Source organism: Staurois parvus, unplaced genomic scaffold (assembly GCF_062004578.1).
Source record: "Staurois parvus isolate SC_StPar_1 unplaced genomic scaffold, SC_StPar_1.0 ptg001154l, whole genome shotgun sequence".
Classification (NCBI taxonomy): domain Eukaryota; kingdom Metazoa; phylum Chordata; class Amphibia; order Anura; family Ranidae; genus Staurois; species Staurois parvus.
The window spans coordinates 353,037-378,051 of NW_028318950.1; positions in this window are offsets into that span (position 1 = coordinate 353,037).

The following is a 25,015-nucleotide window of genomic DNA, read 5'->3' on the forward strand; positions in this document are numbered from 1 at the left end:
ACAGCTTGGTGTCATCTGCAAAGACTGAAATGGGATTTATAATCCCAGACCCTATATAATTTATAAATATATTAAAAAGTAAGGGTCCCAACACTGAACCTTGGGGTACACCACTAACAACACTGGACCTTGGGGTACACCACTGATGACCCTAGAGTATGAATCATTAACCACTACTCTCAGTTTTCTATCCATTTACATACAGATTTTCCAAGCCTGTAGAATTTACCTTACACATTAGCTGTGTGTGGGGAACTGTGTCAAATGCTTTTGCAAAATCCAAGTATACCACATCCACTGCCACCCCTCTGTCCAAGTATACCACGTCCACTGCCACCCCTCTGTCCAAGTATACTATGTCCACCGCCACCCCTCTGTCCAAGTATACCACATCCACCGCCACCCCTCTGTCCAAGTATACCACGTCCACCACCACCCCTCTGTCCAAGTATAGCACGTCCACCGCCACCCCTCTGTCCAAGTATACCACGTCCACCGCCACCCCTCTGTCCAAGTATACCACGTCCACCGCCACCCCTCTGTCCAAGTATACCACGTCCACCGCCACCCCTCTGTCCAAGTATACCAAGTCCACCGCCACCCCTCTGTCCAAGTATACCACGTCCACCGCCACCCCTCTGTCCAAGTATACCAAGTCCACCACCGCCCCTCTGTCTGTGAGCCAATGTGGATCATCTGGAGCTGTGTCAATACCATGCCCATTATGGACAAGACCTCCCCTATGCTCCTTGGTATACACAGAGCTGAAGAAGGTATTTAATAAATGTGCCTTCTCTTTGTCCCCAGTCACCCACTCTAGATTACTTTGTAAAGGGCCTACATGCTCGGACCGGACCTTTTTACTATTAATATATTTGAAGGATTTTTGAGGGTTGGTCCTGCTATCTTTTGCAAATTGTCGTTCATTTAAAATTTTTGCAGCCTTGATTTCCTTTTTACATACTCTATTATATTCTTTGTAATGTTTAAATGATGATATTGTTCCTTCATTTTTATATTTCATAAAAGATCTTTTCTTATTATCTATAGCTTTTTTAATTTTGACCATAAGCCACATAGGTTTGATTTTTAGGCTTTTAAACTTGTTGCCCATGGGAATATATTTTGCAGTGTATTCACATATAGTCTTTTTGAAGAACTCCCATTTCTGTGTTGTGTTCATCAATGCTAATATTCCCTCCCAGTTTAAGTCTTGGAAAGCAGCTCTCAGTCTTGGAAAATTGGCTCTCTTAAAGTTGAGTGTTTTTATTTTTCCCATATGTGCTTGCTGTTTACCGCTAAAATTAAATGAAATAATGTTATGGTCACTGCTACCCAGATGTTCTTTTATATGGACATTCATAATAAGCTCTACATGGTTTGAGATTACCAGGTCCAGAAGAGCATCAATCCTAGTTGGGGCCTCTATGAACTGTACCATAAAATTGTCCTGTAGTAGGTTTATAATTTTTTGCCCTTTAACTGTTCCTGCAGTATCATTACTCAAGTCAATTTCCGGGTAGTTAAAATCCTCCATTATTATCACTGTCCCAGCCCTTGCAGCCCTTTCGATCCACCTCCACATTAACACTGGGAGGCCTATAACAAACTCCAATGATTACCTTTGTAGTCACGGGCGGACTGACAACTCATGGGGCCCCCGGGCAATAGGGGATCATGGGGCCCCTGTGTCCTTGCCCACACTCAAAAAAGCCTATATAAAAGGTACCAGGGACATTTCATGGGGCCCCCTACTGACCCTGGGCCCTCGGGCAGTGCCCGAATGGTCAGTTCGCCCCTGTTTGTAGTACGCACCTCTTGTGCAGTTCCACCCATAATGCTTCAGCCTCATCACACTCTTCATCAACTATGTCCTCTTTCACACTCGCTCTGAGATCACTTCTCACATAGAGACAGACACTACCACATAGCCAGGAATATGAATGGCCCAGTTGTGTGAAGAATGAAGCCAATATCCAGCAATACCGAATAAATCCTAGTTCTCTTCATGCACCAAAGCTTCCAACTCACCTGTTTTGCTGGGCAGACTTCTGGCATTGGTGAACAAACACTTTAATTCATTGACACCTTGTGCACAAGCATTTTGCATATTTTTTTTTTTCATATAAATGGTACCAATTCCAATGTTGTTTGTAACATGGGAACCTTCTTATCTAATGCCGTAGCTCTCCCCCCATCTTTCCCCATTCCACCCACCAATAAGTACTGACCCCTGTCTGATCTGTCTGCCCCATTATAATCTAATTCTACCTCCCCCCTCGGTCCTAGTTTAAATACTCCTCCAGCCTCCCCATAAACCTCTCCCCCAGCACAGCAGAACCCCTTCCATTTTGGTACAAACCATCTCTAGCATATAGGTTGCACCCCAATGAAAAGGTAGCCCAGTGCTCTAAAAACCCAAATCCTTCCCTCTTACACCTCTTACACCCTCCTCCAAGATGGTGACCGGCAGTCGCATGGTGTTGCTTTGCGGAGGCTGGCATGGCAGAGATTTCTTCATGCAGTGAGTGCAGCTCAGCCAGGATCCCTCTGCTCCAAGCCTGCTCACCGCTCTATACCCAGTGATCCACCAACACACACTCCCAGCATGGAGGAGCAGCTGGGCCCACTCAGACTGGCGGTCAAGAAGCAGGTGAGTCCTGAGGAGGGAAGGATGAGGAAACCTGAGGAGGGAGGGATGGGGGACACCTGAGAGGGAGGGATAGGGGACACCTGAGGGGGATGGATGGGGGACACCTGAGGAGGGAGGGATGTGGACACCCAAGGTGGGTGGGATGGGGGACACCTAAGGAGGGAGAGATGGGGACACCTGAGGAGTAAGGGGACACACACCTGAGGAGAAATGGGGGGACACCTGAGGAGAAATGGGGGAACACCTGAGGAGAAATGGGGGAACACCTGAGGAGGTAGGTATGGGGGACACGCGGGGAGGGAGGGATGGGGGAACACCTGAGGAGGGAGGTATGAGGGGACAACTGACAGGGAGGGATGGGGGGACACCTGAGGAGGGAGGAAGGGAGACACCTGAGGAGAGATGGGTACAGTGTACAGAGGAGAATGAGGGACACCTGAGGAGGGAGGAATGGGGGACACCTGAGGAGGTAGGGATGGGGAGAACTAAGGAGGTAGGGATAGGGACACCTGAGGAATAAGGGGGGAACACCTGAGGAGAAATGGGGGAACACCTGAGGAGGTAGGGATGGGGGACACCTGAGGGGGGTGGATGGTGGACACATGAAGAGGGAGGGTAGGGGACACCTAAGGAGGGAGCGATGGGGGACACCTGGACAGGAATGGATGGGGACACCTGAGAAGGGAGGGATGGGGGGACTTCTGAAGAGGGATGGGGGGGACACCTGAGGAGGGAGGAAGATAACTGGGGAGATATGGGTACAGTATACAGAGGAGAAGGGGGGACACCCGAGAAGGGAGGGATGGGGGACACCCAAGGAGGATGGATGGGGACACCTAAGAAGGGAGGGTGGACACATGAGGAGGGAGGGAGGGTGGACACATGATAGGGAGGGAAGGATGAGGGACAACTGAGGAGGGAGAAATGGGGACACCTGAGGAGGGAGGAAGGGAGACACCTGGGGAGAGATGGGTACAGTGTACAGAGGAGAAGGGGGGATACCTGAGGAGCAGAATGACACTTGGGGATAATGATGGCACCTGGGGATAATGCAGAGGAGAAGAGCAAGGTACCTGGGGACAGCATGCAGGATGAGAACACCTGAGAAGAAGGGTGACACCTTTAGACAGTGTACAGGATGGACATGTGTATTGGGGGGTGGTGTCGTGACATGTGGACATGCATAGGGTTGGTGACAGCTAGAAAGAAAGGTGACAACTGGGGACAGTATACAGGGATAGGGAACCTGGCTACAAGGGTGACACCTGGGGACATTTTACAGGGATGAGGACACCTTGTGGGGGAGGGGGGGGAGTGACAACTGGGGACAGTGGACAGGGATGGGGACACCTAGGGGGGAGGGTGGCAACTGTCAGAGAGGATGATACATGGGGACATAGCTGACACCAGGGGAAAGTGCATAGAGAGACACCCATGGAGGATGGGGACACCTAAAGACAATGCACAGAGATGGGGACACCTGGGTGGGGGGAGAGGGTGACAACTGAAGACCACATACAGGGAGAGGGACACTTGGGGAGGAGGGTGACAACTGGCAGAGAGGATGATACACGGAGTCACGGATGACACCTGGAGACAGTGCACAGGGTTGGGGACACCTAATGATGAGGATGACAACTGGGAACAGCATACAGGGATAGGGGCACCTAGGGGGAGGAGTATGACACCTTGGGAGAGTGTATAGAGGGACACCAGTAGAGGATGGGGACACCTGGAGACAGCTAGCAAAGAGGATGGGTACTTGAGTAGGAGGGTGACAACTGGGGACAATGTACGGAGAAGAAAGGACACCTGGGAAGAAGAATGACCCCTGCAAGCATTGTGCAGGGGGACACATAGGAACAAGGATGATACCTGGGTAGGAGGATGAAAATGGGGAATGGTGAAGACAGGGCACATCTTGGAAGAAGAATGATAACTTCATTAGGTGTCTACAGAGGGAGCCAGAGGAGGAGGATGACAACTGCAGGGGGTGATGGGAAGTCCTGCTATCTGTGCTGCACTGTGTGGTCAATGGGTGATGGAGACATGTGGACAGGATGTGGGACACCACAAGAAATCTGACAGCTCCATCCATCCCAACGTTTTATTGGGAATCAGTCCTTGGAGAAGGTACAGAGGATAATTATGTACTTTTGTTTCCTCACCACCAGGAATGTCCCTCAGGAAGGTACAGAGGATGACAATGAACACGTGGTTCCTCATTACATGGACTGTCTGTGGAGAAGGTGCAGAGGATCACAATGTGCATGTGGTTCTTTACATCCAGAACTGTCCCTGGAGAGCGTATAGAGGTTCCCCGTCACCAGGACTGTTCCTGGAGGCAGAAAGATATTGGGGGTGTGGGCTATGGGAGGAGGTTGTGATATGGGAGGAGTTTGGTAGGGGCTTTGCTGTGGGGGTGCAGTGTATAGGTACTAGCAGTGGGTGGGGGGGCTTTAAATTGCATAGTCACAAAGTTAGTCTGGTTGAAAAAAGACAGAAGTCCATCCAGTTCAACCAATTACTAGAACATATACTGTGGAACAGATAGATTACGTGACTTCAGAATGTGGACACATTTGTAATGTGGAGGGGGAGGGGCCAACATATGGGGGGCCTGATAGATTTTAGAAGTGCGGGGTCCTGAATTGGATGCCCATTTTGGTTTCAGGTCACACGATCATCTTTCAGATGGGTGTGTGTCTGTAGCTGCAAATCTGGGGGGGGGGGGGGGGGTGGTCTGCAGCCACAATTAATCCGTTCCGGAGGTCAGAAAAAAGTAAAAAAAAAGTATTTTATCTGTTCAAAACTCTTTATAAAGTGCACTTTAAAGGCATACATACTGTACAGGGACATGATTAAAAATTAATTTGTAAATGCACTGAAAACCAATTAATCCGTTTGTATTGCGAAACAAATTTGTAAATGCATTGAAAACCAATTAATCCGTTCCGGATGTCAGAAAAAAGTAAAAAAAAAGTCCTATCTGTTCAAAACTCTTTATAAAGTGCACTTTAAAGGCATAAATACTGTACAGGGACATGATTAGAAATTAATTTGTAAATGCATTGAAAACCAAATTAATCCATTTGTATTGCGAAAAAAAATTGTAAATGCATTGAAAACCAATTAATCTGTTCCAGAGGTCAGAAAACAGTAAAAAAAAGTCTTTTATCTGTTCAAAACTCTTTATAAAGTGCACTTTAAAGGCATAAATACTGTACAGGGACATGTTAAAAAATTAATTCGTAAATGCATTGAAAACCAATTAATCCGTTCGTATTGCAAAAAAAAACTTGTAAATGCATTGAAAACCAATTAATCCATTCCGGAGGTCAGAAAAAAGTAAAAAAAAGTCTTATCTGTTCAAAACTCTTTATAAAGTGCACTTTAAAGGCATAAATACTGTACAGCGGCATGTTAAAAAATTTCCAGAATGGCTCCAAAACTCGATGCAAAAACGACTCCAACACCTCCACACGCGATGCCATGTGCTACCCACAGACTCCAGCATTCACGGGGCCGGCGCTATAAACCTCCCAGGCGCAATGCATCCTGCGGAAACTTGCTTCGTATTGCGAAAAAAACTTCATAAACCGAGGCATTATTTTCAATGTATTTTCATTCGTAAACCAATAATTCCGTTAACCGAGGCGTTCGTAAACCGAGGTACACCTGTAGTTCATGTTGATGGAGAGAGTGAATTTCCACTTTAATGACGATTGTTTTAGGGTTTTGCACCACTGAATTTGGCCATTAGATGGCAGAATAAAACAATTCCATTTTATTCCCTCCCTAGAATGACCGCTTAGGTTAACTGCCTATTGTGAATTTCACATCGCACCGGAGCGTATGATGGAGGGCGCCGCGTGCTATGAGAGCGTTTTTATCGCACACACCATTGTGCTGTGATTAATTAGCCAGCAAGTGTGGGAAAGTTCACAAAGCTCCATTATAAAGGCATTTTCTCTGTGTAAACTAAAAGATCCAGAACCAATACAAGCAATGCATCCTTTTTTTAGTTTTGCTATCTGATTTCTTAATTATACCGTGTCTTTTCCAACTATGACTGGATTTCTTTTTCTGTAGTATTCCTCAGTAACGTCTGCTGTCTATGTCAAGGTCATATGACAAGTAAATGAATAAGTTATAAAGTGCAACTTCCTGGGCAATGCATTAACCATCTTCTGACCTGTGTATCTTGATTATAAATTATTGATTAAATATAAATCACGTAAAAAGGCTTTTTTTTTTTTTTTTGCACCTGTGCCCAGATTATGTAATGCTAACGTTTTTCATATTCCTAAAGTGGACCTTGCACCTAGCTAGCAAGATCCACTTTTCTAGCCCCTCCCCCCCTTGCTCTAAAGAGACCATTAAAATAATAGAAAAAAATGGGGGTAAAAAGTTAGAATATATATTTGCCTAACCCCCACCTTTCTCCTTTTGCCTAGACAGGAGTGACCAGAGGCGGACTGACCATTTGGAAACTCGGGCACTGCCCGAGGGCCCGGGGTCAGCAGGGGGCCCCATGAGATGCCCCTGGTACCTTTTTCATAGGTTTTTTTTAGTTTGGGCAAGGACACAGGAGCCCCATGATCCCCTATTGGCCGGGTGCCCCATGAGTTGTCAGTCCGCCCCTGGGAGTGACAGCCTCCTTCCTTCCGCAGAATGCTGAGAAACCAAAATCCCACAAGAAGGATGATCCAGCTCTGTGCTGCAGTATATTCTTGGGAGAAGCATTCTCTGGGATCTTGTCTGTAGGAGAATACTGCCACCAAGGGGTGGACTGACAACTCATGGGGCCCCCGGGCAATAGGGGATCATGGGGCCCCTGTGTCCTTGCCCAAACTCAAAAAAGCCTATGAAAAAGGTACCAGGGGCATCTCATGGGGCCCCCTACTGACCCCGGGCCCTCGGGCAGTGCCCGAGTTTCCAAATGGTCAGTCCGCCCCTGCTGCCACCCCTTGCACTACAGAAGTCGGGAAAGGTAAGTATATCCAGAGGAGGACTGACAACTCATGGGGCCCCCCGGGCAATAGGGGATCATGGAGCCCCTGTGTCCTCGCCCAGACTCAAAGCACATCCAAAAAAAGCCTATGAAAGGTACCCAGGGCATCTCATGGGGCTCCCTACTGACCCCGGGCCCACGGGCAGTGCCCGAGTGGTTAGTCCACCCCTGAGTATATCATTAACTTTTTACCTTTTCAGGTTTTTTTTTGTTTAATTCATGCAATGTAAAAAGAAGTAAAAGAGTTTTTAAAACAAGACCTCCATAACCTCTTTAGCTTCGGCTACTGTGGAGTGATTCATCTTTAACTAGTTAACATCTGTACACCCCCTATGCACCAGTGCCAATTTAACATTTACACCAAGGGCCTGTTTAATCAGCAATAACTTGTACTTTACCTAATAAAAATAAAAAACAAAGTAATTCCTTTTTTTATTTGTTAGGAAAAATAAAAGGATAAATAAGAAAGCATTGCATGTATTGTTTAAAAAATATATAAAACAAGTAATTCCTATACTGTATTTGACGAAACAATACAAAATAATTCATATTTTTTTAAGGAAAAACAAATCTTATTGTCAAGTGTTATTTTTTTTTAATTTTTCTGCAATCCATACCCTAACAATGTGATAAAACGTAACAATAAATAAACACTTAGTACATTGAATAAAATGAAAACTCCTCCACGCTTCCAGCTCCCATCTAAAATTGTGTACTCACCACACTGTGCTAAAATACATAAATCAATAAATCAAACGGTGAAGCGCTTTCAATAAGCTCTTAATAGTGTCATATATACAATCGATACATAAAAAAATATAGAAATTAATATAAAAATTATATAAATAATCAGTAGATCACCATAGGTAAGTATCTTTAAAAAGTAGCTATATTGTATAGCTGTATTCATACAACAGATATAGCTAGTTTTTTTTTAACCATTTCAATACCGGGCAATTTTACACCTTCCTGCCCAGGCCAGTTTTCAGGTTTCAGCGCTCTCACACTTTGAATGACAATTGCGCGGTCATACAACATTGTACCCAAACTAAAATTTTATCATTTTCTTCACACAACTAGAGCTTTCTTTTGGTGGTATTTAATCATCGCTGTGGTTTTTATTTTTTGCTAAATTAACAAAAAAAGACCAAAAATGTTGAAAAAAAAACACGTTTTTCTTTGTTTCTGTTATAAAAGTTTACAAATAAATAATTGTTCTTCATAAATTTAGGCCGAGATGTATTCTGCTACATGTCTTTGGTGAAAATAACCCAAATTAGGATGTATTATTTAGTTTGTAGGAAAGTTACAGAGTTCACAAACTATGGTATAGATCTGATTATTGATCAATCCTGAAGTACTGACAGCCAATCTAATTTCTTGAGGTCCAAGAATGTCAGAACAGTACAGATATCCCCCAAATGTCAGAACAGTACAGATATCCCCCAAATGTCAGAACAGTACAGATATCCCCCCAAGTGTCAGAACAGTACAGATATCCCCCAAATGTCAGAACAGTACAGATATCCCCCAAATGTCAGGACAGTACAGATATCCCCCCAAATGTCAGGACAGTACAGATATCCCCCAAATGTCAGAACAGTACAGATATCCCCCAAATGTCAGAACAGTACAGATAACCCCCAATGTCAGAACAGTACAGATAACCCCCAATGTCAGGACAGTACAGATATCCCCCAAATGTCAGAACAGTATAGATATCCCCCAAATGTCAGAACAGTACAGATATCCCCCAAATGTCAGAACAGTACAGATAACCCCCAATGTCAGGACAGTACAGATATCCCCCAAATGTCAGAACAGTATAGATATCCCCCAAATGTGAGGACAGTACAGATATCCCCCAAATGTCAGAACAGTACAGATATCCCCCAAATGTCAGCACAGTACAGATATCCCCCAAATGTCAGGACAGTACAGATATCCCCCAAATGACCCCTTTTTGCAGAGTAGACAGTCTGACGTACTTCATAAGAGGCATGGCGAGCTTTTTGAAGTTGTATTTTTTTTGTCATAATTTTTCGGAAAATGAAAAAATTTAAAAAATTATTTTCACTATTTTTTTTTACATACTGTCACCAGTGCAGTACAGCGTCATCATATTACTGGCATGGCGGTGATCAGGGACACTGACTGGTGACAGTATGAAAAAAAATATATATTTTTTTTTATTTTTTTTTTAATTATTTTTAATTTTTTTTTTACTTTTTTTTTTTTAAAGATTTATTTTCATATTTTACTATGACCAAAGTAGTACAATGTTACCATAGTAACATTGTACTACTTTGGGGAAGTGATCAGTATTTTTTTTTTTTTTTTTTTTTTTACACAATTTGCTTATAGTAAAAAATTACTTTGCTATAAGCAAGCATTTACCTGAATGACATCGATTCATTCAGAGTTTTTTTTTTTGCTTGGCTGTGATTTGGTCACAGCTAATCACATGACATGTGCATGTGATCGTTGTGACCATTCACAGCTAGGCACTAGTATATAATGGATGGCATGAATGAAGCCATCCATTGTATACAACTGTCATGTGACCTGCTGTGATTGGTCACAGCAGGTCACATGGTACGGGCAACAGGGCCGATACTCAGATCTGTCATCGGCCTTGTCCGAGGTATATGGCCAGTGACAGATCGCGCTGCTGCGCGGCTCTGCAAGCGTGAAAACTGCGCATGTGCGGGAGGACGCCAAATGGCGTCCACCCGGAAAGCTAGTGCATTTTTGCGGCCGCCAAATGGCCATTGGCCGGCGGCAAATGGTTAAAGATATTTACCTATGAGGATCTACTGATTATTTACATTATTTTTATATTCATTGATATTTTTTGTAGGTATTGATTGTAAATATGTCACTATTGAGAGATAATTGACAGCTTTTCACCATTTATTTAGTACATTGTAAAAGAGCTCTAAAACAATCCCTCAATAACCTCTCTAGATGCACCTTCATCCTTAACCAGTTCAGCTCTCACATCTACACCCCACCTATAAACCAGAGCAAATGTTACATTTCTGCTCTGAACCTGTTTATTTGGAAATAACTTTGTCACAAAAAAAAAAATTAGAAAATACAAAAAGTGAGCCATATATTTTTAGGACAAACAAGGCTTTATTTTGGTGTTGTCTTGTAAAAATGATTTTAAAGTGTAACTAATCCCACAACTGTAAACTCAGTCTGTAAATGCAGTAAAGCATGCTTGTTATACTCACTGTGGAACCTAAGGGGTTAATCCTCTGCATTGTGTAAAAAGGCTTTTTGATCCTGTCTTCTCTGATCCTCCCCTTCTTCTACTGTCTTCCATCTGCTGAGTTTGGTGTATATTGCTGCAGAGTTTTTGTTTTGTTTTTGTTTGTTTTTTGGGGAGGGTGCATGTGATTAGTATAGGGCCAATCATCACTGTCCAGACAGAGGGTCAGAGGTCATGCAGCCTCATAGGACAATCACAGGAGAATGAAAACGTGACCTACAAGTTTTAACCAGTGCTTGGCCAGACACTGATAGTCACAAGAGTGCTTTAAACTGCTGATGAGAAAAGGTATTTAGCAGTTTATATTTACAAAAATAATTGCATTTCCATGTTGTACTGTGGGAGACCAGATATAGTGAATGCAAGGTCCGGGGAGACCGGATATAGTGAATGCAGGGTCCGGGGAGACCAGATATAGTGAATGCAGGGTCCGGGGAGACCGGATATAGTGAAGGCAGAGTCCAGGGAGACCAGATATAGTGAATGCAGGGTCCGGGGAGACCAGATATAGTGAATGCAGGGTCCAAGGAGACCAGATATAGTGAATGCAGAGTCCGGGGAGACCAGATATAGTAAATGCAGGGTCCGGGGAGACCAGATATAGTGAATGCAGGGTCCGGGGAGAGCGGATATAGTGAATGCTGGGTCCGGGGAGACCAGATATAGTGAATGCAGGGTCCAGGGAGACCGGATATAGTGAATGCAGGGTTCGGGGAGACCGGATATAGTGAATGCAGGGTCCGGGGAGACCGGATATAGTGAAGGCAGAGTCCAGGGAGACCAGATATAGTGAATGCAGGGTCCGGGGAGACCAGATATAGTGAATGCAGGGTCCAAGGAGACCAGATATAGTGAATGCAGAGTCCGGGGAGACCAGATATAGTAAATGCAGGGTCCGGGGAGACCAGATATAGTGAATGCAGGGTCCGGGGAGAGCGGATATAGTGAATGCTGGGTCCGGGGAGACCAGATATAGTGAATGCAGGGTCCGGGGAGACCGGATATAGTGAATGCAGGGTCCAGGGAGACCGGATATAGTGAATGGGGGGCCCGGGGAGACCGGATATAGTGAATGCGGGGCCCGGGGAGACCGGATATAGTGAATGCAAGGTCCGGGGAGACCAGATATAGTGAATGCAGGGTCCTGGGAGACCAGATATAGTAAATGCAGGGTCCGGGGAGATCAGATATAGTAAATGCGGGGTCCGGGGAGATCAGATATAGTAAATGCAGGGTCCGGGGAGATCAGATATAGTGAATGCAGGGTCCAAGGAGACCAGATATAGTGAATGCAGGGTCCGGGGAGACCAGATATAGTAAATGCAGGGTCCGGGGAGATCAGATATAGTAAATGCGGGGTCCAAGGAGATCAGATATAGTAAATGCGGGGTCCAAGGAGACCAGATATAGTAAATGCAGGGTCCGGGGTTTAGTAACACTTTCATTTTTATGCAAAACAATGTTAAAAAAACCCACTTTAAATACATTGTAAAAGAGCTCTCAAACAAGCCCTAAATAACCTCTCTAGCTGCAGCTACTGTGGAGAATTTAATTCTTAACCAGTTCAGCTGTAACATCTAAACATCCCCCTATAAACCAGAATATGGACAGCACCAGAAAATAAAAGAAAAAATTATAATAAAATAAAAAATACTAGTGAATTAAAATATATAAAAATAAATATATAAGAAAAAAAGAACCACAGCGCCCAGGACCACCTTCCTAACACACTCTTTACGTGAAATGCCGCTGTACCACAAAATTATCAACTAAAAAACAGCGCAAAACACAAAATCAATCAGTATATGTGAATAAAATTATTAATAAATACCTTATCCTCTAAATAATATTAATAAAAATATTACAATGTAATATAAGTGTGAAAAAAACAAAAAAAAGTCCAGTGACACATACAAAGAAACGTCCAGTGATCCACACGAAAAAACGTATATTTTCATAAAATTCTTCAGTGCCAATAGTAATCCTTCCACCATCCACCAGTGCAAAACCAACATGAACCGCACTCACCAGATATTTGGTGAGTATAATGCCTTTCAGGATTTATCGGGGCTCCTGGACCCCCTTTATAACCTCCAAATATTGCCACCTCTAAGATATAGAGATTCCTCCGATTACTCCCCTCGCCGACTCCACCAGATTCATTTTAAAAGGTAATAACCAGCATGTATTGTAGATAAAAAACGAATTTTCCACAGTTCCTGTAGCAAGACCTCACAGCCTGGTACACAGCAGGATGACAGACCTCAGAAAAAGCCTCCTCCACTAAGCAAGATGGCCACTTGGAACGCACCGCCCGGCGTGCGTTCCACCCACCGGAAATGACGCAGGGCGTTAGGACGGCCAGCCGGAAGTACGTCAACGCGTTTCACCCCACCCACAGGGCGTTCTCAAGACACTTATATTAAATTGTAATATTTTTATTAATATTATTTTTTTACATACCATCACCCTAGCAGTACAGTGTCACCATGGTGACACTGTACTACTTGTGGGGGGTGATGAATATTTTTTTTTTTTTACAGTGATTGCTTTTACACCCATATAGGATGCAAAAGCAATCATTTCTCCTTCTCTCTGTCTGCATTCTTGCAGCCATTGAGAAATACTGTGTGAGCTCTGATTGGTCACAGCTTGTCACATGGTACAAGGCTGTTGTGAATAGCCTTGTACCATGTGACCTCTGTGATCATTCACAGATTTCACACGTAATAAGCAATGATGTCACAAGTGACATCTTGCTTACTACTTTGCATGTGATCACTGATTGGCCAATCAGTGATCACATGATCAGGACCTTGTACAGAGGTCCCGTCCGACGATCGGTGTTTCACTGTGTCCGGAGGACACAGCGGGCACCAGATCGCGGTGATGCGCGCTCCCAGGGAGCGCACACAACTAGAAATAGCGGGTGCCGTTTATAAATGGCAACCCGCCTTTGGAGTGCCACCGCCCTGCCGTTTAAAAACAGCAGGCGGACGGCAAGGGGTTAAATAAATGTTTTATTCATCTGCAGACCATCGCTCCCAGAGCTGAAACGCTTGTGCTGGTTTATCATCTGACCAGCATATTGCTCTGGTGAGTTTATTCAATCCATTCGGTGGTGGATTTGAGGACGGTGTTTTTTGTGGTTTCACATGAAGATTGATTAATTGAAGAATTTTATCATTTGTTGGTGTTGGACATTACACATTATATTTGACACTAAGGACTTTTTTTAGTGGTTTATAATTATTTATTTATGATGTTTCATATATTTCAATTGGTAATTAATTAGCGCAAACCACCAAAAGAAAGCTCAATTTGTGGGGAAAAAAAAGACTTACTGTAATTTCATTTAGGTGCAGCGTTGCATGACCGCGCAATTGTCAGTTAAAGTAATGCAGTGCTCTATTGCAAAAAATGGCCTGGTCAGGAAGGGGGGGGAAATCCTCAGGAGAGCGAGGGGTTAAAGGACCTAGAAGTAACATTTGAACACTAGTCATGGTGCACAAAGCATGATGCTTCTTGGTTCCTCCATGCTAGATGGACCGCTGAGCGGTATCCAGAACCTGAGTCTGCCTGCTAAACGGCTCCATGTGTCAGTGACTTCCGCTGTATGACGGCTGTTCTTAGAAGTACAAATATTGATTTCTAAATGCTGCACCTAATGAGACATTCACTGAGTTGTAGAGGAATCGGGAGAATCGATGGCGGCCTCAGGCTGTACACTTCACTGGCTGATTAACCGGCTAATGACCCAACAGACTGGTGCTGATTTGCCCGGACACACTGCCGAAAATTGTGTGACGTCAAAGTAAGTAATATATTGTACAATGACTGATAGAAGAATATTAACCGGTTCCTGCCTGACCATTCGCAGATTGATGGCCCTCTGTCGTCCCACCGGGTGGATGTCATGTCGTCCTCCCAGTCATTCCGCTCATGTGCGTCCCAGGGACGCGCAGCAATCGGTGGTGTCCCTCGGACACGGCGCATCACCAATCAGAGTAAAGAGCCAATGACGTTGGCGCTTTACCATGTTTCAGCAGTTTCAAATCTCAGCCGCTCAAATGTAAACAGATGCCGATTATAGGTACTTCCGTTCATCAGTGCTGTCACTGAAATCCCATAACCAGCTTTATTGTGACGGGACATTTACACTGATAGTCAGGGCCTTGATCATGCATGTCCTGATTGGCGCTGATGAGGCTGCACTGATAATCAGTGTCCATCAGTGCAGCCTATCAGTGTCCATCAGTGCAGCCTATCAGTGTCCATCAGTGCAGCCTATCGGTGTCCATCAGTGCAGCCTATCAGTGTCCATCAGTGCAGCCTATCAGTGTCCATCAGTGAAGCCTATCAGTGTCCATCAGTGCAGCCTATCAGTGTCCATCAGTGCAGCCTATCAGTGTCCATCAGTGCAGCCTATCAGTGTCCATCAGTGCAGCCTCATCAGTTTCCATCACTGCAGCTTCATCAGTTTCCATCACTGCAGCCTCATCAGTGTCCATCAATACAGTCTCATCAGTGTCCATCAGTGCAGCCTCATCAGTTTCCATCACTGCAGCCTCATCAGTGTCCATCAGTGCAGTCTACCAGCGTCCATCAGTGTAGCCTATCAGTGTCCATTTGTGCAGCCTCATCAGTGTCCATCAGTGCAGCCTCATCAGTGTCCATCAGTGCAGTCTATCAGCGTCCATCAGTGTAGCCTATCAGTGTCCATTTGTGCAGCCTCATCAGTGTCCATCAGTGCAGCCTCATCAGTATCCATCAGTGCAGCATCATCAGTGTCCATCAGTGCAGCCTCATCAGTGTCCATCAGTGCAGCCTATCAGTGTCCATCAGTGCAGCCTCATCAGTGTCCATCAGTGCAGCCTATCAGCGTCCATCAATGTAGCCTATCAGTGTCCATCAGTGTAGCCTCATCAGTGCAGTCTATCAGCGTCCATCAGTGTAGCCTATCAGCGTCCATCAGTGCAGCCTCATTATTATTATTATTATTATACAGTATTTATAAAGCGCCAATAGTTCGCTCAGCGCTGTACATTACAAAGGGGACAGAACATGTGACAGAACAATACCAATACAATGCAAAACATGAGGGGATCGAGGGCCCTGCTCTTTCGAACTTACAATCTAGGAGGGAGGGGATGGTGGCACAGGAGGAGATAGCTGTGGGGGATGGAGTGGTAGGAAGAGTGGAGGAGGTCGGCAAGTTAGCAGGGGGCGGGGTAGGCTTCCCTGAAGAGATGGGTTTTCAGGGTGCTCCTAAAGGAGAGGAGAGTAGGTGATAATCTGATGGGTTGGGGCAGGGAGTTCCAGAGGATGGGTGACACCCTGGAGAAGTCCTGGAGGCGGGCATGGGAGGAGGAGACCAGGGAACTAGAGAGAAGGAGGTCTTGTGAGGAGCGGAGTGTGCGTGCTGGGCGGTACTTGGATATTAGGTCAGTGATGTAGTTCGGGGCAGTATGGTGGACAGCTTTGTATGTCAGAGTTAGGATTTTGAATTTGATCCGTTGCGCAATCGGAAGCCAGTGGAGGGATTGGCAGAGGGGGGTGGCGGAAACGGAGCGGTTGGAAAGGTGAATGAGTCTGGCAGCCGTATTCAGGATGGACTGAAGCGGGGATAGCCAGCGGCGAGGCAGGCCAGTGAGGAGGGAGTTGCAGTAGTCGAGTCGCGATATGATGAGGGAGTGGATGAGCTGTTTAGTGGTTTCTGGAGTTAGGAACGTGCGGATTTTGGCGATGTTGCGGAGGTGGAGTCTGCACGAGTTTGTTAAAGAGTGGACTTGGGGCTGGAAGGATAGGTTGGAGTCCAAAATAACACCAAGTACTCTGGCCTGCGGGGCGGGTTTGATGGTGGCGTTGTTGGACATGATGGAGAAGTCAATGGGGGGTGGTGTCCGGGCTGGAGGGAAGACAAGAAACTCGGTTTTGGAGAGGTTCAGTTTAAGGAAGTGGAGCGACATCCAGTCTGATATGTCGCTCAACAGGTGTGTGATTCGGGCGGAGACCGAGGGGGTGAGGTGGGGGGTTGAGAGATAGATTTGTGTGTCGTCGGCATAGAGGTGGTAGTTGAAGCCGTGAGAGTGTATGAGTCGGCCAAGGGAGGAGGTGTAGATGGAGAAGAGAAGGGGCCCGAGGACAGAGCCTTGAGGGACCCCAACAGAGAGGGGGAGTGAGGGGGAGGTGGTGGCATTATAGGTAACGCTGAAAGAGCGTTGTGACAGGTAGGATGAGAGCCAGGAGAGAGCAGAATCTCTGAGGCCGAGGGAGTGTAGTTTTTTGAGGAGGAGGGGGTGGTCGACTGTGTCAAAGGCCGCAGAGAGGTCAAGGAGTAGGAGCACTGAATAGTGGCCATTAGCTTTGGCGGTTAGCAGGTCGTTGGAGAGTTTGAGTAAGGCAGTTTCGGTGGAGTGTAGGGGACGGAAGCCGGACTGTAGGGGATCGAGGAGGTTGTTGTCGTTGAGGTGAGAGCATAGGCGGGCGTAGACTAGGCGCTCAAGGAGTTTAGATGTAAATGGGAGCAGGGAGATGGGTCTGAGGTTGTTCGGGTCATTGGGGTCCAGGGAGGGCTTTTTAAGTATGGGGGTGATGTGTGCATGTTTCAGAGGGGAAGGGAAAGTGCCGGAGGAGAGGGAGAGATTGAAGATGTGGGTGAGGGAGCGTAGGATGGAGGGGGAGGGAGGTCGTAGGAGTTGTGTGGGGATAGGGTCAAGGGGGCAGGTGGTGAGGTGGGCATCAGAGAGGATCCTGGAGACTTCTTCGATGGTAGTAAGGTCAAAGGTGCGGAGTGTTGGGGGAGCTTCAGTATGAGGAATGTAGGGTGGGGTGGGAGAGGAGGTTAGAGCAGTGGTGGGGCCGTGGGAGAGGGGTGTAGAGGGGGTAGCTGAGTGAGGGGGAAGGGGGTTGGAGGGAGTTTGAGCAGCGACGAAGTCCCTGTGGGTTATGTCGAGGGGGAGGGGGGATGAGGGGGTAGCTGTGTGAGAGGGGACGGGTTGAGACGGCGTGTGAGTTGCGGCAATGTCCTTGCGAATTTTGTCAATCTTGTTTTTGAAGTGATTGGCAATCTCAAGGGCAGTGAGTGAGGTGCTGGGTGGAGGTGGGGGTGGCGAGAGTAGAGAGTTGAAGGCGGAGAAGAGTCGGCGAGGATTGGAGGAGAGGGCCTTGATGAGGGTCAGGAAGTAGGCTTGTTTGGCAGTATGGAGGGAGGAGGTGTAGGTGTGGAAGGCAGATTTGTATCGGGTGAAGGCTTGTTGGGATTTGGTTTTGCGCCATAGTCGCTCCAGGGCACGACTGTGTCGTTTGAGGGTTTTGGTGTGATCAGTCTGCCAGGGCTGGAGCGGTCGGGGTCTGATGTTGCGTGTGGTTAAAGGCGCTAGTGAGTCAAGGGCTGTTGACAGCGCATTGTTGTAGGCGGTCATAGCCAAGTCGGGGCAGGACAGGGGGAGGATGCGGTCATGGAGTTGATCAACTGCGGATTGGAGGGAGGCAGGGTTAAGGTTGCGGAGGTTACGGCTGGTAGTAGTGTGACATTTGGAAGGGTAGGCATTGGAGGATGAGGAGATAGAGAAAGTAATCAGGTTGTGGTCAGAGAGAGGGAAGGGGGTGTTAGTGAGGTTGTGGGGAGCGCAGCGGTTGGAGAAGACAAGATCAAGGATATTACCGTCGGAGTGGGTGGTGGATTGTATGCACTGTGCAAGTGCAAAGGAGGAGGTTAAGTGGAGGAGACGGGCTGTGTCCGGGTTGTCGAGGTTGACAGGGATGTTGAAATCCCCAAGGATGATAGTGGGTAGCTCAGAGGAGAGGAAGAAGGGTAGCCAGGAGGAGAAGTCTTCCAGGAAGCGGGGTATGGATCCAGGAGGCCGGTATATCACAGCAATCTTCAGGGGGGTTGGGGAGAATAGTCGGACGCAGTGGGCCTCGAAGGAGGAGAAGGATAGGGAGGGGGGGTTTGGGAGGACTCGGAAGGTGCTCAGCGGTGACAGGAGCAGGCCAACCCCACCACCTTTACGACCGTTGGGCCTGGGTGAGTGGGTCCAGGTGAGACCGCCGTAGGAGAGTGCAGCAGGGGAGGTAGAGTCAGTGGGCTGGATCCAGGTTTCCGTAATCGCCAGGAGGTTGAGGGAGCGGGAAACAAAGAGGTCGTGGATGGCGGTAAGCTTGTTGCACACCGATCGGGCGTTCAGGAGTGCACATGAAAACGGGGGGGAGATTTTAGGGAGCAGGGGGACAGATACTAAGTTGCGGGGGTTGCGGCAGGACGTGGAGGCGGGAGGGTTTTGTGCAGGAGGTGGTGGAGGGCCAGGATTCGGGGAGATGTCCCCCGCGGTTATGAGGAGGAGAAGGGTGAGAAAGGTGGCATGGGAGTGGGATGTGCAGGAGCGTGAGAAACTACTAGTGGAGGTGTTGGGGTCAGTGGGAGAGCGGAGTAATAGGAGGAGGTGGTAGGTGCCATAGAGGGGTGAGGGAAGCAGTGAGGGCACAATATACAAATGTTTGGGAGGAGCAGAGGGATATAGTGAATGGATTTTGGGAACAGAGGAGAGGAAAATGAGAAGGAGGAGTGGAAGAGGCATTTTGGGGAGGTGATGAAAGCAATAGTAGGGAGATGATAGCAATGAGGGGTAGATGTACAAGTTTTGGGGTGGAGCAGAGGGGTAAAGAAATGAGATTTGTGAACAGAGGATAGTAAAATGAAGAGCAGAAGAGGGGTGTATTATATAAAAAGGTACACGGAGTGGGACTCAGGTATGCAAGAGATGTTTCCCAGGGTGTTTCCTTGCAGTCTGTCCAGCATGCAGTAGAGTTTCTTGCTGTTGTGTCTTCCTGCTGCTTTAGTTCAACTGCTGTGTTTAACTGCTCTGCACTCATTCAAAGCCGCACTCCATCATAAGCAGCACCCCCATCAGAGACTGTGCCCCCCATCAGAGATCTCCCCCATGAGCTGAACTAAATTTATAGGGAGATGCTCAAATGAGCATTCAACTCCGCCCCAATTAGAAGCTGATAAGGCTCACATGAATAGGGGGGGATGATTCTTAGGAACCAGGCCACAGTCATAAACCTGAGTGCGCCTAGAGGTGACGACAAGTCAACAGATACACAGATATAATTACAACATTTGGTGAGAATTTAACAGGAGTCAATGCGTTTGTCTGGTTAAGAGTGGAGGTAGCAGATAAATGCAGTTACCCAGAGAAGAACAGCAGGAGTCAATGCGTTTGTCTGGTTAAGAGTGGCTCATCAGTGTAGCCTCATCAGTGTCCATCAGTGCAGCCTCAGCAGTGCACATCAGTGAAGAAGAAAATTTACTTATTTGCAATTTTTAACAGAAACTAAGAAATCAAATTTTTTTTGTTTTGTTTTTCTTTTTAGCAAAAAAAATACTGGTGAATAAATAGCACTAAAAACAACCTCTATCTGTCTCAATACAAAAAGTTACAAATGTCATATGGGTACAGTGTTGCATGACCACTCAATTGTCATTCAAAGTGTGATAGCGCTGAAAGCTGAAAATTGGCCTGGGCAGGAAGGGGGTGACAGTGCCCGGTATTGAAGTGGTTAAAGGATAAGTTCACCTTTGGAACATGTTACATGTTTCACCCATTTGTAGTCGCAAACTGTGCCCGCTGCCCCCTCCCTCCGACAGATAATATGGGGAGAAGTCTCCCATACTATCTGTCAGATTTGAAATCAGTGCAGCTGTGCAGAGCTCCACCCACACAGCCGCGTCATTCATTTACGGACTTCCATGAATTAATGAACTGCAAGTCCCAGCAGCCTTAGCGGCTGTGAGCTTTTAGTTTTCAATGATCTACCACACACTGTGGAGTGCCATGGTTGTTCATTGAAGCTTCATGTCAGTTTATCTGCTTGACCGTACATCCCGTACATCCTATACATTCCGTACATCCCGTACATGCCGTACATCCTATACATTCCGTACATCCCGTACATGCCGTACATCCTATACATTCCGTACATCCCGTTCACCCCATACATCCCGTACATCCAATACATCCCGTACATCCTATACATCCCGTTCACCCCATACATCCCGTACATCCCATACATCCCGTACATCCTATACATTCCGTTCACCCCATACATCCCATATACCCCTGTACACCCCATACACCAAGTTCACCCTGTACATCCCACGCACCCCATACATCCCATACACCCCATACATCCTGTAGATCCCTGTACACCCCGTACATGCCGTACACCCCATACATCCTGTACACCCCATACATCTCCGTACACCCCATACATCCTGTATATCCCCGTACATCCCATACACCCCATACATCCCATACACTCCGTACACCCCGTACATCCCTGTACACCCCATACATCCCATACATCCCGTACATCCCCGTACATCCTGTAGATCCCTGTACACATCGTACACCCCGTACATCCTGTATACTCCATACACCCCATACATCCCCGTACATTGTGTATATCCCCATACATCCCGTACACCCTGTACATCCCGTACACCCCGTACATCCTGTAGATCCCTGTACACCCCGTACATCCCATACATCCCGTACCTCCCCGTATGCCCCATACATCCTGTACACCCTGTACCTCTCCGTACGCCCCATAAATCCCATATGCCCCATACATCCTGTATACCCTGTACCTTTCTGTACGCCCCATACATCCCGTACACCCCGTACGCCCCATACATCCTGTACACCCTGTACCTCTCTGTACGCCCCATACATCCTGTACACCCTGTACCTCTCCGTACGCCCCATACATCCTGTACACCCCGTATGCCACTTACATCCCGTACATCCCTGTACATCCCGTACAGCTAGCAGATATTCTGACAGGTCAGCAGGAGACCTGCATGACATCAGCGATCTACTGAACTCTGGTACAATGCTTTCCAGGCTCCTTTACACAAAAATAATAAATGCATAATATTTTACCTGCAAAACAATGTGCGTTTATTATTTTTGTTCAGAAGGTGAACTTATCCTGTAAAAGTGCCCAGTAGACAAGTGGTTGAAGTACAGGGAGTTCTGGGATCATAGAAAAGAGCAAGGATCCAGCTGTAGAGGACTATACAGGTGACAGATCTCAGAGGTGATTTCCTTTTCTTCTTCCTGTGAATTGTATCTCAGGGATGCAGCAAGGGAGCACCAAGATAAGACTACACCTTGCCGGGTTGTAGGCTATCAGGGGGCACCACCCCTCCAGCCTGAATGGACAGGTGATGGTATCTTTTAACTCGGAATTCAATTCAGGCCTGAAAAGTGCAAAAAGCCCCCCCAATCTCCAGCAGAATCACAAGACTTCAGATCGATTTAACCTTTGCTGATGTTCTCCAGTCATATAGAGAAAAGGAAAATAAAATGTTCTAATCCCACCGCCATCATAGCAAAGCGTTCACTGATGGCCCGGGCACCACCCTGACCGCATAGGAAACTCTCATCAAGCATGAAGGACTTTCCCCACATGCCGAACTTCCTCAATGTAAAATAAATGCTCCACATAAAGATTACACCAGGAAACATCTTCTATAACGGCATCTTCCTGACTTCTCTAATGTTGTCCCTTAATGCCTTAATTGATGGCCGAACATTATGAGGCTATTTATAAACAATAATAGATGATCAAAAGACCACATGGAGGAAAAAACCTGGAACTTTCATGGTTCATCACCATGTGTGGACATTGTATGGACATTTATAGATCACTAAATAGACAACAAATTCAAAATGACCAACTTTTATTTATTTCAAGTGCTTATATAATGCTGTCAATTTACTCAGCACTTTACATATATATTGTACATTCACATCAGTCCCTAACCCTCAAGGGGCGTACAATCTAAGGTCCCTAACTCACATTCATACACATACACATACTAGGGACAATATAGACAGGAGACAATTCACCTACCAGCATGTCTTTGGAGTGTAGGAGGAAACTGGAGTACCCAGAGGAAACCCACACAGGCACAGGGAGAACATGCAAACTCCAGGCAGGTGGTGCTGTGGTTGGGATTTGAACCAATGACCCTAGTACTGCCAGGTGGAAGTGCTAACCATTTAGGCACTGTGCTTTATTACAAAGTCCCTAAAATAATGACATCTGTTCAGTTTCAGATGCGGCGTTATGCATTGATATACCTCCTTAGACCCAGTGGGGGGTTATTAACTAAGTCTGTGCATTTATTGCGAACACGAATACAAACACAAATATGCCTAAATATGTGCAAAAGAAAGACCTGAAAATTTTGACCAGGAATGCTGATGTTCAAATGTCGTGGGCAAGTACCCTTAGGTCTCATTCACACATATTTTCACGCATATTTTTCTTTTATAATGGTGTTTATTGATAGTATCAAGCCATCAGACAAATCCAAGGTTAGAAATAACAGTGTAGAGGAAATAAACATGCAGTTCCTCTGATAAATGAAAAACATAATAAATGTACTGAGTTACAGGAGTAAACAAGAAATGCGATTGCAATATGTAAATAAAAGATAAGATATATAACAAATTACAAATTGATTAACACGTGAAGGCCCGTGATTCATCCGTTTAAATCCGTAAGTAGACATGATAACAACATGCAAAGCATTATGTATAACCCTGTGGGAGGAGTGTTGATACACCAATCCTTTGGGCCCGAAGTAAGTCCAGCAATTATACAAAACACTTCAGGATCCAGAAAAAAGGGTCATATTCAGCACAGATACAGAATGAAAAGAAAGAAAAAATTAAGGAGGAAGAAGAAGGGTCCCGGGGATCACAGTAGAGGGTCGCTAAAGCGTCAGAAGGGCATTGTCAAACCCAGGTGGCTGGGCTATATTAATCCAAGGTTGCCAAATCCGGAGGAACTTATCATGAGTGTCCAGCATGACAAGGGTAGAATATACGCCTTCAGGGGCAGACTGACCATTCGAGCACTCGGGCAGTAGGGGGCCCCATGAGATGCCCCTGGTACCTTTCATTGTCTTTTTCATAGGCTTTTTTGGGTGTGGGCGAGGACAAAGGGGCCCCATGATCCCCTATTGCCCGGGGGCCCCATGAGTTGTCAGTCCGCCCCTGTACGCCTTCCAACCTAACCAAAGCTTGCAAGGCCATACACTCCACCATTCCAGCTATAAAAAATACACAAACCAAGTTTTTGGAGTCAAAATGGCCATAACAGCCTTTTATTAACCAATAAATTATTTCAACATAAATAACATAACATTCCAAAAATTAGAAGCAGAGGAAAAACGTGGTGGTCATTTGAGGGCCATAAACCCAACCTAACTTTTGTAGAAAACATTCCTTGAACTTAGGCCCCCAGCCACAACACACCGGCTCGGGGACAATCCTTATTATCCCCAGCCGCAACACACCGGCTCGGAGATAACCCAACTTTTCCGCAGTGACCACCATTTTACCTATTCCAAGTTAACCCCTTGTTAACCAGAATGTACAGAGGGCCCCATACCACTGATGGGTCACGAAACTGTCTCCATACAGAATTCTTTCTTCCTCCAAATACCAACCACCGCCAAGGCCGCCGTGACAATCCAAACCAAAGCACGAAGGGGAGGGAGGGTGGGAAGCTTCTTCTTCTTCCAACTTCCCCAGTGGACTTCCTGAGATCGGACGCTCCTTTTCCTCCCTGTGAACCCTCCCCAACATCCACATCCAATCAGGTAAGCCATACTCCCAAAACTTCCTACCCTTCTTTTAACCCGATATGTTGTCCCTCTATTCCCCCCAGTCATGTTGTCCCTGCACTTCATTTTTTTTTTTTTGCTCCATGCCTTCCTGTATAGCTGTCAACTTCTCATTAACCATTATAAAGTTCATCTGAGGAGGGAGGTCCATGTTTCTGCAATAGTCAATTTGGTGGCTGTGAATAAATGTGATGCCAGTTGTCGCTCAGGGCGGAGTAGATCTTCTATTGGTTTAAATAATTGCGCCTCATAGGGGTTGCGTTTAATATTTGCATGAAACATAGTGCGATGGATGGCATAGACCCTGACCCAGAGTCTGCATACCCTAGGACAGGACCACCAGATGTGGGCCATGGTGTCGAC